Here is a 15388-nt window from a genome sequence, read left to right on the forward strand (position 1 = left end):
TATATTTTTAACTATAAGGTTGTGTCATTTGGAGCGACCACTTATCATGTGGTGCGACCAATAAAAGCTATCACTGTATTAAATGTAAAATAAAATAGCTTATTTCTGTGGCTGAAATATGAATCACTGATACAGTATGCTTTAGTAAATTATATTTTTAAAACATTTCTATCAGTTTTATGCGATTTACAGGAAAAATAAGTCTATTAACTGCATTTTAGAAGGCGACTGAAATTGCAGAACAAAAATATGAGATCATTATATACAAAAACTCAAAAGAAATTCAAATACTCTGTTTTTAAACACTTTAATTACTGAGAACATGTAAAAAAAAATACATTTATGTTAAGGAAATTAATTAATTTTAAGATAAATCACGGTCGCCCCACATGACATTTTTTAAGCCTATGGACAATTCATCTAGATGAAAAAACACTAAAATCACTTAATTAAAAAAATTTATTTGAATTTATATGTACACAACAGACTCAGCAGACTCAAACTGAGCTTGACGACGTAGATGTGACGTGAGCAACCCGTCTGTCTTCTAGTAGCTGTGCCGAGCGAAATCTGAATCATTAACTTCCGAAACTTGCAGAGACGGAGAGTGTGAGTAGGAGGTGTCCATGAGCTAGGAGCAGGAGAAACTTTTGCTAAGTATTCTGATTAATTACTTTGCCATTTTGCCTCCACGTCCCCCCGATCGCCCGCGAGCTTCTCCTCTTGTCCATACGGTAATCTCTCTACTGTGCGACAGAGAGTCGCGTGGCTATGACGCAATCATTTAGCATATTTTTTACAAAAACTGCTTCTACGGGGCCATAACGTAAGATACAAGGTAATGGAGCCTTTTATACATTTTCGTGTTTCTTTAGAAATAAATAATGGACAAATGGAGTCTTTAAACGCCTCAGATGTAAAGTTATTCGCTGTCAAAGTGACGCCAAAATGAATGGGAGTCAATGGGATGCTAACAGCAGGTGATGGTCTGATAGCCAATGGCGGCGCCCGGGGTACCTTCAACATTATATGAAACGCTGCCCCCCTGGATCAAAGACGCGCCAAATATTGAATCCTCAGTAAATAAGTAAGCAATTAAAACAATTTCAAATTGTAATGACTTTAATTGGTTTACACTAAATGATGTTTAAAATGTATAAAATTAAAACTTACCCTTTTTAAATGTTTTTTTCTATCAACTATTTCTCCTTTATTTTTATTTTTTAATCTTTGTTTTAGTTAGTTACGCATTGCTAACTTCTTCCTTTATTCTGTAAGTTCAGATGACATTGTACATATTGTTGTTACATTTTGTACATATTTTTTATAAATTTGTTACAAAATTGTATACCATTGTATACAATGATTTTCATGATTGTCATCTCTGTACTGTTTGCAAGCATAATAAAATAAAGTAAATAAAAAAGTAAATAAAAAAATGCGGCAAATACCCGGGGCATAAAACAAGGACATGCGGCGGCTCCATTCTTATTTCTTCGGGACTGTCCTTGCTACTAATGCAAGCCGCATTAGCATTAAATACCCCTGGCTCTACTAGTCGTAATTTAGTTTTAACTTGTCAAAATTCAAATTCCAGATATCTTAAGATATCTACAAATAGTATTGTAGATATCTTAAAAGACATAATGATCATAAAAGGCATTGACCAGCAATCACTCTCATCTATTTGCTTAATTCTATCGTTGGCAGCAGAGGAACCTGGGCTTACCCACAGGGGCAGTCTCAAGATATCACCCTTAAGAAAAATACTCTATTCACAGTGCACACACACACTAACACACACTCAACGACTCATGTCAGAGAAGACCACGACACACAGTGAGGACGTCCCCACCTAAATGGTCAATCGTCTGCCCCCGGGTGCCCAGGCCCTGCCAACAAACAAAAGAAAAGACATCAAACAGTGATATGCAAAAAGAACAAAATAATATAACCATAAGTCACTAATACAATAATCAAACCAAAATAAAAATTTAAATTCAAAAAGATAAATCAATTAAAGAAATAAACAAGAAAAAGCAAACAAAAGAAACTCAAAGCAGATCACTGAGAACAGAATTTACTGGAAACAGTGCACTAGAACAGTTCACTCGAGACAGTTCACTCAAGACGATTCACTCAAGACGGTTCGCTCGAGACGGTTCATTCGAGACGGTTCACTCGAGTCAGTTCGCTTGAAAGAGTTCACTTAAAACAAAACACTCAAGACAGTTCACTCGGGACAGAACACTCAAGACAGTTCACTCGAGTCAGAATTCAGAACAGAACAGTCAAACAGAACACTCGAAATGGTTCCCTCGAAACAGAACACTCAAGACAGTTCACTCAAGACGGTTCACTCGAAACAGAACAGTCAAACAGAACAGTCGAAACGGTTCCCTCGAAACAGAACAGCAGCCGACGAGGAGCACAGCAAACAGGACTTTATGATGAAGCACAGGGCAGATAATTCTCCTGCAGGGCACCGCTATTGTCCTTACCGCGCCTAAAAACAAACATAAAGGTGTTACACCGCGATTCCCTCTCCCTTGGCTTCACGCTCAAGCAGTATACTCACAACAAAACATGCGGTCCCAGGATTACTATCCCCAAACCACGCGGTGGCTGGAGCCAGATGTCTCCGACAAAGCTCGTTGGCAGAAAGTGCAGATGGATCTTACACTACCTTAAGCATACAGGTTAGTCAGATTATCCGCTCAGCCAAGCAATCCATAGAAACTTAACTTACAAAACACCATCGCATACAAATGCTTCTCTTACTCGTCTCAAATGTCCACATTCAACTCTCCAGAAAGCACACAGACCGGCAACCAGCACCGACAGTGGGTAAGCAGCTTCTTTTGCGAGCAACAACACATTTGACATGGCACTCCAGCAAAAGCAGCAGGGCGCGTGGGTGACGTCACGGCCCCGAATAGTGACGCACACTAAGGAACTGGTAACCCATGCTCTTATACGCACCGGACGCCAGGCCATTGGCCACACCATAACAAGTAGGAGGGGTCATAACCCTTCCTACTACAATAATAATATTAATAGTGACATTGATCCTGTGTCACCAACGGTTGCAAGGAACACATGATGAAGATGAAGATCAGGTATAACATCTTTAAAGGGACACTTCACCCATTTGCATTAAGCTTTGTATTGTTAGAAAACCAATCATATATTATAATGATCGTGGATTTTTCCTTTATTTTTCCCTGAGATGGGAGAAATAAGGATTTGAGTTTTTCACTTCCTGCTTATTATGACGTAAAAATCGTCATTTTGCGTCATAATAAGCAGGAAGTCACATTTAATTGAAAAGTGTATGAGACTACAAAAACTAGCTCCTCATTATTCCAGGGGGTGGGACCCACTCACCCTACAGGCCTATTACCAGAGACAAAGGACCTATTACAGATCAGTGGGTGGGACTAAACTTACAGAAACTAAAATAAATATCCGCCATCTTGTTTGGAAGCTATCAAGCTAAGCTAACAAGCGCTTATGGAGTCAGATGGGAATTTACAAGAATGGCTGAAGGAACTACACATGATATGGAGGAAGAGGATTTTGAAAGTCTGTTGCTCGAAACAGATGTTCGTGGCTATCTGTACGAGCCGCAATATAGCGAAGAGCAGCTGAGGCTGATGGAGGAACAGGAGGCGGAGGCTGCAGCCGAGGCAGAAGACCCGCCTGTCGCGTCCGAGAAGCCCGGCGCTGGCTCGAGCTGGTGCGGACTGGTGGCGCCGGTGAACTCACTATGCGCCTACGGACACAGAGCTAGAGTCCGTCCGCTGCAAAGAATTTCAAAGATGCCAATTTCTCCTGGAAGAAATGTCTGAGGCAGACAAGGATACGGATGTTTGCGTTTTGAACCATCCTAGTTTCGCACCGCATATGGACAGAGGCGTCTCTCGGTAGGGAATGAAAACTTACTTTTTGCCCTTTCCTTGATTTGACTGAACATCCCGGTACAATGCAATAGTTCACTATTTCAAAATAAATAGTAACAAGGAATAATTCAATAATGAGATCGCCAAACAACACATTTTTTTATGCGAAATTAATTTCAAACTCAAGCGGTAGCTAGCTAGCCTAGTGCTTTCTCTGATAGGCGGATTTCGCATAAGCGGTGTTCTGGATTAGTGGGAGTGGCTTGTGGAGCTGTGCAAATGTGTTGCATTGTGGGAGTTGTGGTTTTCTATACAAATGTGCACTAAAGTTACTTTCTGACATAACTCGGTCAAAAAGGCTCCAAATTCGAAAATTTTAATACATTTCGACTACATATATGACCCACTTTCAATAAAGATCAATGTTCCCACGGGTGAAATGCTCCTTTAATAATCCATTCAGAAGGTAATACAAACAAGATAGGCAAATGAAACCAACCGCTCTGCTGAAAAGTGACATGACAGTATAACATGATAATCAGGTTTTGTCGAAGCCACAGCAACAAACTCTTTTTCTTCAATTGTTTTTAATGATCAAAACCAACTTAAATAAACTAGGGCTGCAACTAATTCATGAAATTAATTATAACCAGCAGATGTTAGAAACAGAAAGCTGATTTATATTCATCTGTTTAGTCACATGATGTCTGTGGGACAAAGTATGAAAGCCTGTTTCCATCACAGTTGCGCAAATAATATAAATATGGAAGTCACAATAATGAGAAATGTTGTCATAATTATGACTTAGTATCTTATGATAATTAGAAACTTTCTCTTAACATTGCATTATAACGAGATCCTTTCTCATATGAGAAATGTTCTCATAATAATGAGATACTTTCTTATAATTCTAACTCATAATATCTCATAATAATGTTAAAAATGTGAAGTAGATAGCAAGCAACCACCAAGATGTCCTGTTGCTCATCATGGCTGTTAGGAAACTAACTTACACAGGAGAGACTTTAATGCTCAGCACATAAAGATTAACTAGTTACTGTGATCTCAGACTGTGTTGATGTGGTTTCTCCACAGTGTGGATCTTCATGTGTCGCTTCAGGTGAGTTTTAAAAGAGAAACTTGTTCCACACTGATCACACGTGTGCGGCTTCTCTCTGCTGTGGATCCTCTCATGTGATCTCAGATGTCCAGACTGACTGAATCTCTTGTCACAGTGTGAACACTTGTAAGGTTTTTCTCCAGTGTGAATTCTCTGGTGCTGTTTTAAATGTTCAGCTCTAGTAAAAGTCTTCTCACACTCAAAGCACATGTACTCTCTCACACCAGTGTGAATTTTCTGATGTTTATGAAAACTATCCAGCAGTGAAAAACTCTTTCCACACTCAGAACATGAATGTGGCTTCTCCTTTGTATGAACTGTCAGGTGTATCTTCAGGTCTGATGCCCTACGAAATGTATTCCCGCACTGATCACATGTGAACGGCTTCTCTCCGGTGTGGATCCTCATGTGTTCTTTAAGGGATGATGATTGTGTGAAATTCTTCCCGCATTGATCGCATGTGTACGGCTTTTCTCCAGTGTGAACTCTGATATGAGCATTAAGATGTTGTTTTTGTGTGAAACTCGTCCCGCACTGATCACATGTGTACGGCTTCTCTCCAGTGTGAACTCTCATGTGAAGATTAATATGTTGTTTGTTTGAGAATCTCTTCCCGCACTGATCACATGAGAACGGTTTCTCTCCGGTGTGAACTCTCATGTGTCTTTCAAAGTGTGCGGATCGTGTGAAACTCTTCCCGCACTGATCGCATGCGTACGGCTTTTCTCCAATGTGAACTCTGATGTGAGCATTAAGATGTTGTTTTTGTGTGAAGCTCTTCCCGCACTGATCACATGTGAACGGCTTCTTTTGTCCAGTGTGAACTCTCATGTGAAGATTAAGATACTTGGTTGTGATATTCTTTCCACACTGAGTGCAAGTTGTAAATTTCTTGACTCTTCTTTTCTTTAAAATTGTCTTTTTATTCTTTGAGCGACTCAAGTGTTCTTCACGCTCCTCGTTCTCTTCCATCAGGTCTGAAGTGAAAGAAAAAAAATCATCAAAATAATGCAAAGAGAAAAAAAATGAAGTGAAAGGACATTAAAGTAGAAAACTGCTATAAAATATGACCATTTTGCTGTTTTAAAAAAATAATATTAATTAAATAAAGCGAGTTCCCCTGTGTTCCAGTTTGAGTTTGGCGAACTCAATTCTCGCTCTGCTTGCCACAGAAACGTCACACTGTGGCCTCTTAGTTTAATTACAAGAACACAAGCTTTTTGCAGTCCAGTGGAGCAGATTGTATATTATAAAATTTTGGATTTATTATTATTTGTTATACATTGAATTTATCTTAACAAAAAACACCACAGAGTGTGACATATCACGACAGTGTCTGGGAAATTTCATAAGCTGAAAGTCTAGACTGATCCTCTCGTTTAAAACTCCCCATATTGTATTAACATATAACCTTTATTTCACTATTAAACATCTAAATTATTCAGGGAACTACACTAACCTTTTCCACTGGTGCCACTTGTGCTACTAACTTTTTCAGTTACTGGCGCAAAACATGATTTGGTCGCACAAATTAATTATAGTAAGCCGCTCTGGATAATAATGAACAATAATGAAACTGTATTGCGTACAGATGTGCTTTTTATTTTACTTGCCATCTTTTAAACCACATGCCTTCTTGTTTTCTTTAACATTGGTTGGGATAGATTTACTGTAATAGAATTAAAAGTACACAATAAAGTGCAAAATGAATTTCTTTTGGATTTCAACATGCTATGGTTGGCACAGATGGGCAGACTCCTGAACTCTTAAGGAAAAATAAAATAAATATAATCCATATTATAATATAATAGATTTTCAGCAGCTATTGACTTTTCTGACATTTCCTCTTTGGCTATATTATAAGCTACATTGAACTTAATTATCGATTCTTCACTTCCTCACTTACTGAACTTGATGTGTTGAATGCTCAGAGCACGTTATAAAACGTATTCTCAAAATACACATTTCTGTTTTAATAAATGCTCATAGTAAATCATAGCATATTGCCTAAAACATAAGGTAGGTACAAAAATAATCAGTCATACATTTGCGACCCATTAAAAATTAGGGTCGCAATGGCATTTCAAAATTTTGGTTGCAGTGTAGTTCCCTGTTATAACAGCTGTGTGGAGATTATGATCTCCGCAAGAGAAGCTTTACAATCTAGACAGACAAAAACAATAATTCTGATAACATGGCAGATGAGATGGACTTGGTAATTGTGATAATGTGATACAGAACATTGTTCTGTTTAATTTTCTGACAATGTATGCCATATTGCAGTTCATATCCCAGTGTATTCCATTCTCTTCCCTCTTCCCAAACTTCCCAAACTAGCCTATTAAACACATAAACCTTTTAAAACTGTAGTTGAAAACAAATGCTTTTCTTTATTTATGCAAAGTTGATAGACTTCCCCGTCATTTATTTATGTTCTCCATTTGAATGGTAAATGCATAATATAAATGCTGTTGTTATAAATAAAATATGCAACTGAGAGCACTAAGGTACATTGAAGTAGCAATGTTTTTTATTCAGGTGGTTTAGAATGTTTTTTTAATGTGTTTTAATTAGTTTTCAATGCTTTATATGTTACGTGTTATTTTAAAAAACACGATTTTAATGACCGTGCACTTATTTATTTATTTTTGCACTCTTTTTTACTCCTATTTATTATTTATTATTTGGTTTCGCATGAAAGTTAAATTACTGAAACTCTGTGCATCATATAGGCTACATAAAATTATGATAGAACATTATAATTGTGTGTTTGGGTCATGGCTTTTAACGGTGAGACTTTTGTAATCAGGCTCTCAAAAATTATAAACACATTTGGATTTAGATTTATCGGTAAATATATCGGCTTTCAAATATACAGAATTATCAGTTATCGGACAAAATGTTCATATCGGTGCATCCCTTGGTATTGATCATAAAAAACAGTATTGTCGATCACTAATTATCTGGGCTCTTTTTACTGCATGATTAGAGGACAAGAAAAATAATCTCAATCCATTGGCTCCTTTTCTACACAAATGGCACAGTGTTGACCACATTCATCTACCCTGTTACCAAAGATATTATAAGACTAATCTCTACAACAATTAATAATTAGGGTTGGGTATTGTTTGGGTTTTTTATGCTACCGGTGCCAAGTCGATACTTTATTAAAACGGTTACGCTTATAACTCTGTCTGCCATTCATTTACTTGATACAGTATGTTTATTGCAACAAAAAAAAAAAATTGTTGTAAACTATGAAAAGTCCAGCATTTTTATATAGAAGCAAAAAAGTGAACCAGATAGAAATTTAAAATAAAATAGCTAAAATTATAATTACTTTGACCTGATGTTGACAATAAATATGAATATTTCTCAAACCTCACTTTACTGACCATTCTTTGAAAACCAAAAATTAAACTTTTGTACCCATTTCATAGTTTAATTGCATATCTAAAAGTGACGAAGTGCTTGAATGTTTCTAACATGAATGTTCTTCAGCATCATGAATGAATGAAGAATAAACACCAACCTCTTTGTTCTTCAGGATCTTCAGTGTGTTTCATTCTGCAGGGTTCTGGATCACTCATGTTCTCACTGTCCTCTTTAATAAACTCAGTCTTTGCAGATTTCAGCTCTTCCTGATGCTCTGATGCTCGTCTTCACTTGTAGCTGATGGGAATATTCCATCAGCTTCACTGATGATGTGAATTGGTGTGGGCGGAGCTTCACTGGTGATGTAATTGACATGGGAGGGGCTTCAATTATGGTAAATTTTAGTGGGAGGAGCTGATCTGCCCAAACTAAAAAAATATATCAGTTACTGAGTTTGTTTTTTATACTTATTGGTAACAGAATATCAATAATGTAATGAAATTATTCCGAATATAAATAATGGTAAGAAAAAGAGTTCAACGCATAAAGACTAAAGAATAAATGTAGCCTACATAGTAACCAACAAATCCCCTCAATCTGCTGACACCAATGAAATGAGCTTTAAGTGACAATTTACAGGAGATCTGAAGACATCAGCATAATAAATGAGGTGAAAACAGGAACTATTGTCATGAAATAAAGAGTGTTTTCAGCAGATCTGTTAATATTGATGAGCCTCAGACTATCAACACTCATTCAACAAGCCATTCAGGATCATCAGCAGATCATCTCACTTTATTCTGAGTGTTTGCTGTTAGAAACACATTATTTGAGTCAGGATACATGATAAAAGCCTATAAAGACAAAACTGTTATTTCTCATAGTATGACATGGATCAGTGATTCCCAACCTTTATTACTCCAAATCAATACTGTTTTTTATTCACAAAAACATTTCTATGCTAGTATTATTAATTTCAACTCCATGTTGTTATTTTTTAAACACAAGAAATTCAAGATAGATTGAAACCTTCAGTGTTCTTTTTTTCTTTTTCTTTTTTTGCAAACATACTTTACAGACATTCACACATTTGGCCGACACTTTTATCCAGAGCGACTTACATTGCATTTCAAGGTCCACACACATTCACAGTCTCAACAATTCTTGCTTTCTCTGGGAATCGAACCCTCTACCGTTTGAGCTACAGGAAAGCTTTACAACTTAAAAGTACTTTGCTCAGTTATACAGTACTTGAACATATAAGAAGTCAATCTGCAATTCCAAACAAGACCAACTGGACTGAGTATAGCTATACGGATCAAATCTGAATTATTAAACACAACAAAATAGAAATGAAAAATAAAAACATTCTGAACGTGTGGTAACTCCGCAATCTGAAGGTCTTGTCATCAGTGAACAGTTCCTCTGATAGAACAAGTGATTATCGTGTCTATAGTACGGTGGCCGGGAAGTGCAAAGCAACATTACAATAAATGAAACACTTTTACAAAGTTTGAGACAAATTTACATTTTGGAAAACATTTTTACCTACCATAAAACATAATTACATGGGCTAAACACTTTTACCAAGGACAAAACAAATTAACATTTTAGAAAACAAATTAACAAGACACAAAACACTTTTACCAGCCCCGAAACAAATTTACAAACACATGAACAGCTTAAAGTCCCACTCCGATCATATTTTGAGCTATTTTTAAACATTCTCAGTGGTCTTTAAATGATGATTATGCCGTTTTTAGACAAAATCACAAAACCTGTGCCGTTTTCTGGGACTTTGCTTCAGCAGAGCGGCAGTAGCTCATTAGCAATTCGCCTCTGCGTTGTGGGCGGAGCCTTTGGCACGGAGACGAGACGACCCTCCCCCTCGTTCACACCGCCCAGTGTTGCCAACTTAGCGCCTTTGTCGCTATTTTTAGCGACTTTTCAGACCCCTTTAGCGACATTTTTTCAAAAAAGCGACAAAAAGCTTTTTGAACAAACATCAGTAACCTCCAAATGTTGCCAGCACAGTCCTGCGAGCGCGAGGTTTGCGTTCTCCTTGCCGCCACACACCTCTCTCTGCGTCTACCCTGTTCAGTGAATGGCTGAGAGAGGAGCAGCAGCACGGAACAGACGTGAATGAGCAGTGTTGTTTCCACGGACTTATCACTTATCTTTTGTTTTATATTTAAAGAATTTAGTTTGACCATTTTATTCAGTGTCACCGCCGCCGACTTGAGCTTCCGAGAAAACGGAGAAGCTGATCATCGCTGGGTTTCCTATCATTATCGGATTAATTGCAGTTTAACCATCAGAGTGAAAGTTTATCATTTGCATGTGTTTTTAGGTCCTGCCAGTTTAACAGGGCGCGCTTGACAGGGCATATAAGAACGCAGAGAGAGAGAAAGAGAGCCCCGGCCGCGCGCGCGCACTCACTATTAATAATAATAAATAATAATGTGACCAAAACGGTTATACAAATTCTGTCATTATAAAAGGTTTCTAGTGTCAATGTATTGCTTGTTTATTTTGTTTACTTTTCATGGTGTGACACTACTTCTCTTCTCCCATGATCGAACATGCTGCTACGTCAGAGCGGCCAAAGCGTCAACAAGCTTCCTTGTACTTTTTGACAAGCGTCCTTGACAGGGCGGCCAGAGCTTCTTTGCCGCTCAAGTCGGCGGCGGTGTGAACGTACAGTTACGGTGCGTGTCCACTACAGCGGCAAAAGTCCGCTCAGTGCCGCTGGCAACGCTATAACGCCTCCGCTTTGGGGTGTGTCTGTTGCGAGTGTGTTTAATCTAAGTTTTTTTCAACACACGGACAGTATAATCATCAGCGATGCACGCGATTACATTTAGAAATAGACAAGCTTTGTTTCCAAATGCCCCCCGCAAAGATATCCTTTCAATTTTATAAACTTTTATAAACCCAGCCAATATAATCATAATGAACACATCCAAAATAAAATCTTTAACATATATGACAACTGCAAAGCGTCTAATTTGTAAACAAAATGATTTACGCACTAAATCCAGCATAAACTCCGGCACAATTTGCATATTTTTAAACTCTCAAAACAGACGTCACATTCCGAACCTGACAGCAATTGGCTGCCGACCGCGTTTTTCGCTTGGTATTTGCATAAAGTCGAGAACTGCCCAACCTTTTGACGCTCTCGGTCGCTCTCAACGCTTTCTCCGGTCCGCTGTCAGTCCCAAAATGCACTGCGCGAGCGTGAAGCTCGACTTCCATAGGAATGAATTGAAAACGCTCGCTCCGCTCCGCTCGCAACGCGCCAGTGGACACGCACCGTTAGCATTGCAACCCGCTACCGCACATAGGTGTTGATCCGCCATCGTCTTCTCTACTCCTCAGAACCTGAGCCGCGCGGGCGGAGGCGGAGGGGAGTATAAGCTTGTGGCACCGCCCAGTGGAGTTACTACGTCACAACTCCAGTCTATTTTAGCCGGCATTTTAGCGTCTGCTACTGATTCACAGCCATTTGAATGCAGAAATACTCAGAAATACAACTTTGAGCTTATTTTTCTCAAGATATGTCCTCTAACATCAGAAAAATGCCACAAGAACATGTTAACACCTAGAAAAACATGATTTTCATCGGAGTGGGTCTTTAACACGGTTTTGCTTTACGTGTGGTCAGTGTTTGGGGTTTTTAACCCCCTGGGGTCGACGGTATCGCCGGCGATACCAGCTCGCTTTTTTTCAGTTCAGTTCAAAAGAAATTAATTTTGCTCTGTGGACTTTAATATTACAAGCAAGTTTCATACATCAATCGATTCTGTTAAATGTGTATTATTTTTGTGTATACACACAATAAAAACAAAGTGTTGTGCTTTTTGCCAAATAAAGAAAAAAACATGATGCGAGTTCTGCCTTCTCTCTGTCAGTGAAGACCATTCTGAAACGCGTCCGAAAATGAACTAACTCAGCGAATACTCAGTCAAACAGGCATACAGACACACAGGCACGAAGCTCTCATCTTGTGAAATCTGTATTAAAAGAGAGCGATTCCAGTCGAGCTAATTAGAGCTCATTCAAATGTAATGTGACTCCGCCCACGGAGAGCGCGTGCTATTCAAACGCAAATTACTGAGGCAATCCTGCAAACCTGTGAACGCCCCCATATCAGCTCGAGAAAACACAAGTTTAATCATATCATTGTAGCCTATGTGTTTACACCATCTGGCAGCGCTGTGAGGAATAATAATAATGGAAAATCAACCTCAGAGTACGGGTATTGTGAGGAGCAAGGATCCGAATACTGTAGTAAGTTTTTTTCCTTCTCAAGTTAATCGCGTTTCTGTGAATGAATGAACGGCAGCCGCAGAGATGCGCGCTGTTTACACTGCAGGAACTATGTAAACTTCTGCCCTACCATACCGTAACCTTATGCTATTCTCACCTCTTGCAAAGCTTTCCCTATTTCTTCATCAGTTATTAAATTATTTGTTGCTTTGAATGAAGGCTGGCCTGCAAGCCTGCAATCACTCCGAAAGGAAATGGGGTCCTGGACCTCCATGCACAACTGACACAGCAATCATCTTTCCTGCCAGGTAGTATTCATCCTCCCTAACAGCTGTGAATTAATTCATATTGCAAAATAAAACAAACAATGCATTACTGTATATACTGTAATATACAAGCATATGTCATGTGATACATGTGGTCAATGAGCATTAACCAACCATTAGTAGCCTATAGTACACATCTAACCAATATGCATACCATTTGCATTGTAGACCAAGAATCGATGTCCTTCTGGTCCATCAAAAATGGGCCGGTCTTTTAGGTGTTTCATTAGTAGAGTTAAAAACTCTCGTCTTGGACCACCAGTGTCAATTCCCTCTTCCAGAACACCATTATCATCAGTAAATTTCACCAGCATGTCACAGGTTTCAGAATATGTTGTACGCTTGAAACCTCTGACTGCCCCATCCCAAACATTAGCCCTTGAGATGTTGAACCGGCTGACTTTTTTATGATCAATAGGAAGGTAACGTAATGTCCGTCTCCTCTCTGTAATGACAAAAAGTGACTTCATTTGTGGTTACTCCAGATATACCAGAACTATTGTACACTACAGTGAAAAAACTGGAGTGCTATAGTCAAAAGCTGTCATATTACATTGCTGTGTGTTGGAAATTCTTCACATTGACAGCAACCGGCTCTTCATCCTCTTGCTCAACATTTGGTGAATACAGGTCTGTGTATTTACTGTTGGGAAATTACCATTTCCATGTTAAAACATCTTACAAACACAAATGTCTTCCCCATGTAATCAGTTAAAAATAGGGCTGTCAAAGTTAGCGCGTTAATAACGCGTTAACGCAAAATCATATTAACGGCACTAATTTTTTTAACGGTCGATTAACGCAGCGCGTATTTTCTGTTTGACACATGGCCCAACCACTAGTTGGAGAAACGGAGATACACAGTGTTGCCAACTTAGCGACAATGCAGACCCCTTTAGCGATTTTTTCCCTTCAACAAAGCGCGCAAACCTTATTTAGTTTCTGAGAACCGGTACCGCGTCCGCCGGTACTGCTCTCTCAGCACGCGCGCGCTCCTCCCTCTCTCTCTTTCTCTCTCTCTCTGCGTCTCGCGTGGAGGAGCAGCGCTTTAATTCAGTTAAACACAGATGTTGCTTCACTAATTTGACAAGTATAGCCGAAATCAGAGCACGGATATTGGGTCTCATTCATGAAACATTCGTAAATATACGAGTAAATATGTGAGTGATTTGCGCGTAAAGAGACATTCCCGAAAATTCTTCTCCTGATTCACAAATACTTCGTAAACGTCAGATTTGATAGTGAAATGTGTGTGTGGGTTAATGAATTCCAAACAGTCGTAAATGGGACGCGCGTGCACGCTCATTCTTAATTACCATAAATCCCGCCCATTAAAACCGACTGACAACTATATATGGGCATCATATTATGACACCAAACGAAGGATTTCAACATGTCTTCCCAAAAGCGAATGAAGAAGAGAAATTTCTCAGATGCAGAAATTGAAGTTTTATTATCAGAAGTTTATTCAAAATGCCACTTTTTTTTTTTCAAGCGTACATAGTGGCGTATCAGGTCTTAAAAAAAGGATTTTTTAGGTAAAAATGCTTGGCAGCATATTACAGATGCAGTTAATGGAGTTTCATCTGTTAATCGAATAGTCCCAGAAGTGAAAAGAAAATGGTTCGACATGAAGCTTGACTGCAACACTTGTGACTTGCTGACTTGTAAAAAAAAAAAAAAAAAAAAAAAGAATAAACAGCTTGAATATAAAACAATTTTTTAAAAAAATTAAAAAAAGACTTGCGGACTTGTGTTCCGTTTGCAGATGCTATTACTGGCTCTCGTAATAAAAGTAAAAAGAAAAACCGTATGTAATTACTATATATAATATTTTTTCAAAATGCTTGTAAATATGTACCCGATTAAGGTTAATTAAAAGGCAGCCTTATTAAAGAGCAAAACGTTCGGATGTTAAACGCACTATTTACGCGTGGCTGGGAGCAGGTGTAGATTTCTTTCGTACCAACTAACTTTTGGCAAATACGAACATTTTAATGAATCCGAAAATTTACGCCAGAACCCCTTTACACACGATTTACACACAAATTTGTTCTGCTCGTGTTTCATGAATGAGACCCATTGTCTTTATCTTATGTGTATTTGATTTCACCAGACGACGGCTCGATTATCAGAATCTTTGTGCAGATTAACATCTTGGAAGGGAGAGCTGTTTATGTTTATTGGGTCGCGTTTCAGTCACCATTTCAAATTCATTCCGTTGTTTGACAACAGAAACAGTAAAATATACCAATGAAAACAGTTTTATTCAGAATTTAGCTTCATCAAAATGGGCGCAGAGAGAGACAAACTACAATGTAGCCTAATAATAAATCCTAAATGTACATTTAGCATTTTCAGAAGAGCTGCCCTGCATGCAAAAATCTAAACAT

At 38.4% G+C, this 15388-nt stretch overlaps 1 long non-coding RNA gene across 1 annotated transcript; it reads right to left on the reverse strand.

The window, feature by feature from the left end:
- Window positions 1–290: 290 nt before the first annotated feature.
- On the reverse strand, window positions 291–2945 carry LOC311087639. The gene is made up of 3 exons (XR_014607333.1): window positions 2782–2945; window positions 2579–2686; window positions 291–2506 (listed from the first exon to the last, which is right to left on the reverse strand). It is a non-coding gene; the product is annotated as an uncharacterized lncRNA (long non-coding RNA).
- Window positions 2946–15388: the final 12443 nt, after the last annotated feature.

The sequence above is a fragment of the Abramis brama genome, assembly GCF_963993115.1.
Source record: "Abramis brama genome assembly, chromosome: 1".
In the NCBI taxonomy this organism is placed as follows: Eukaryota; Metazoa; Chordata; class Actinopteri; order Cypriniformes; family Leuciscidae; genus Abramis; species Abramis brama.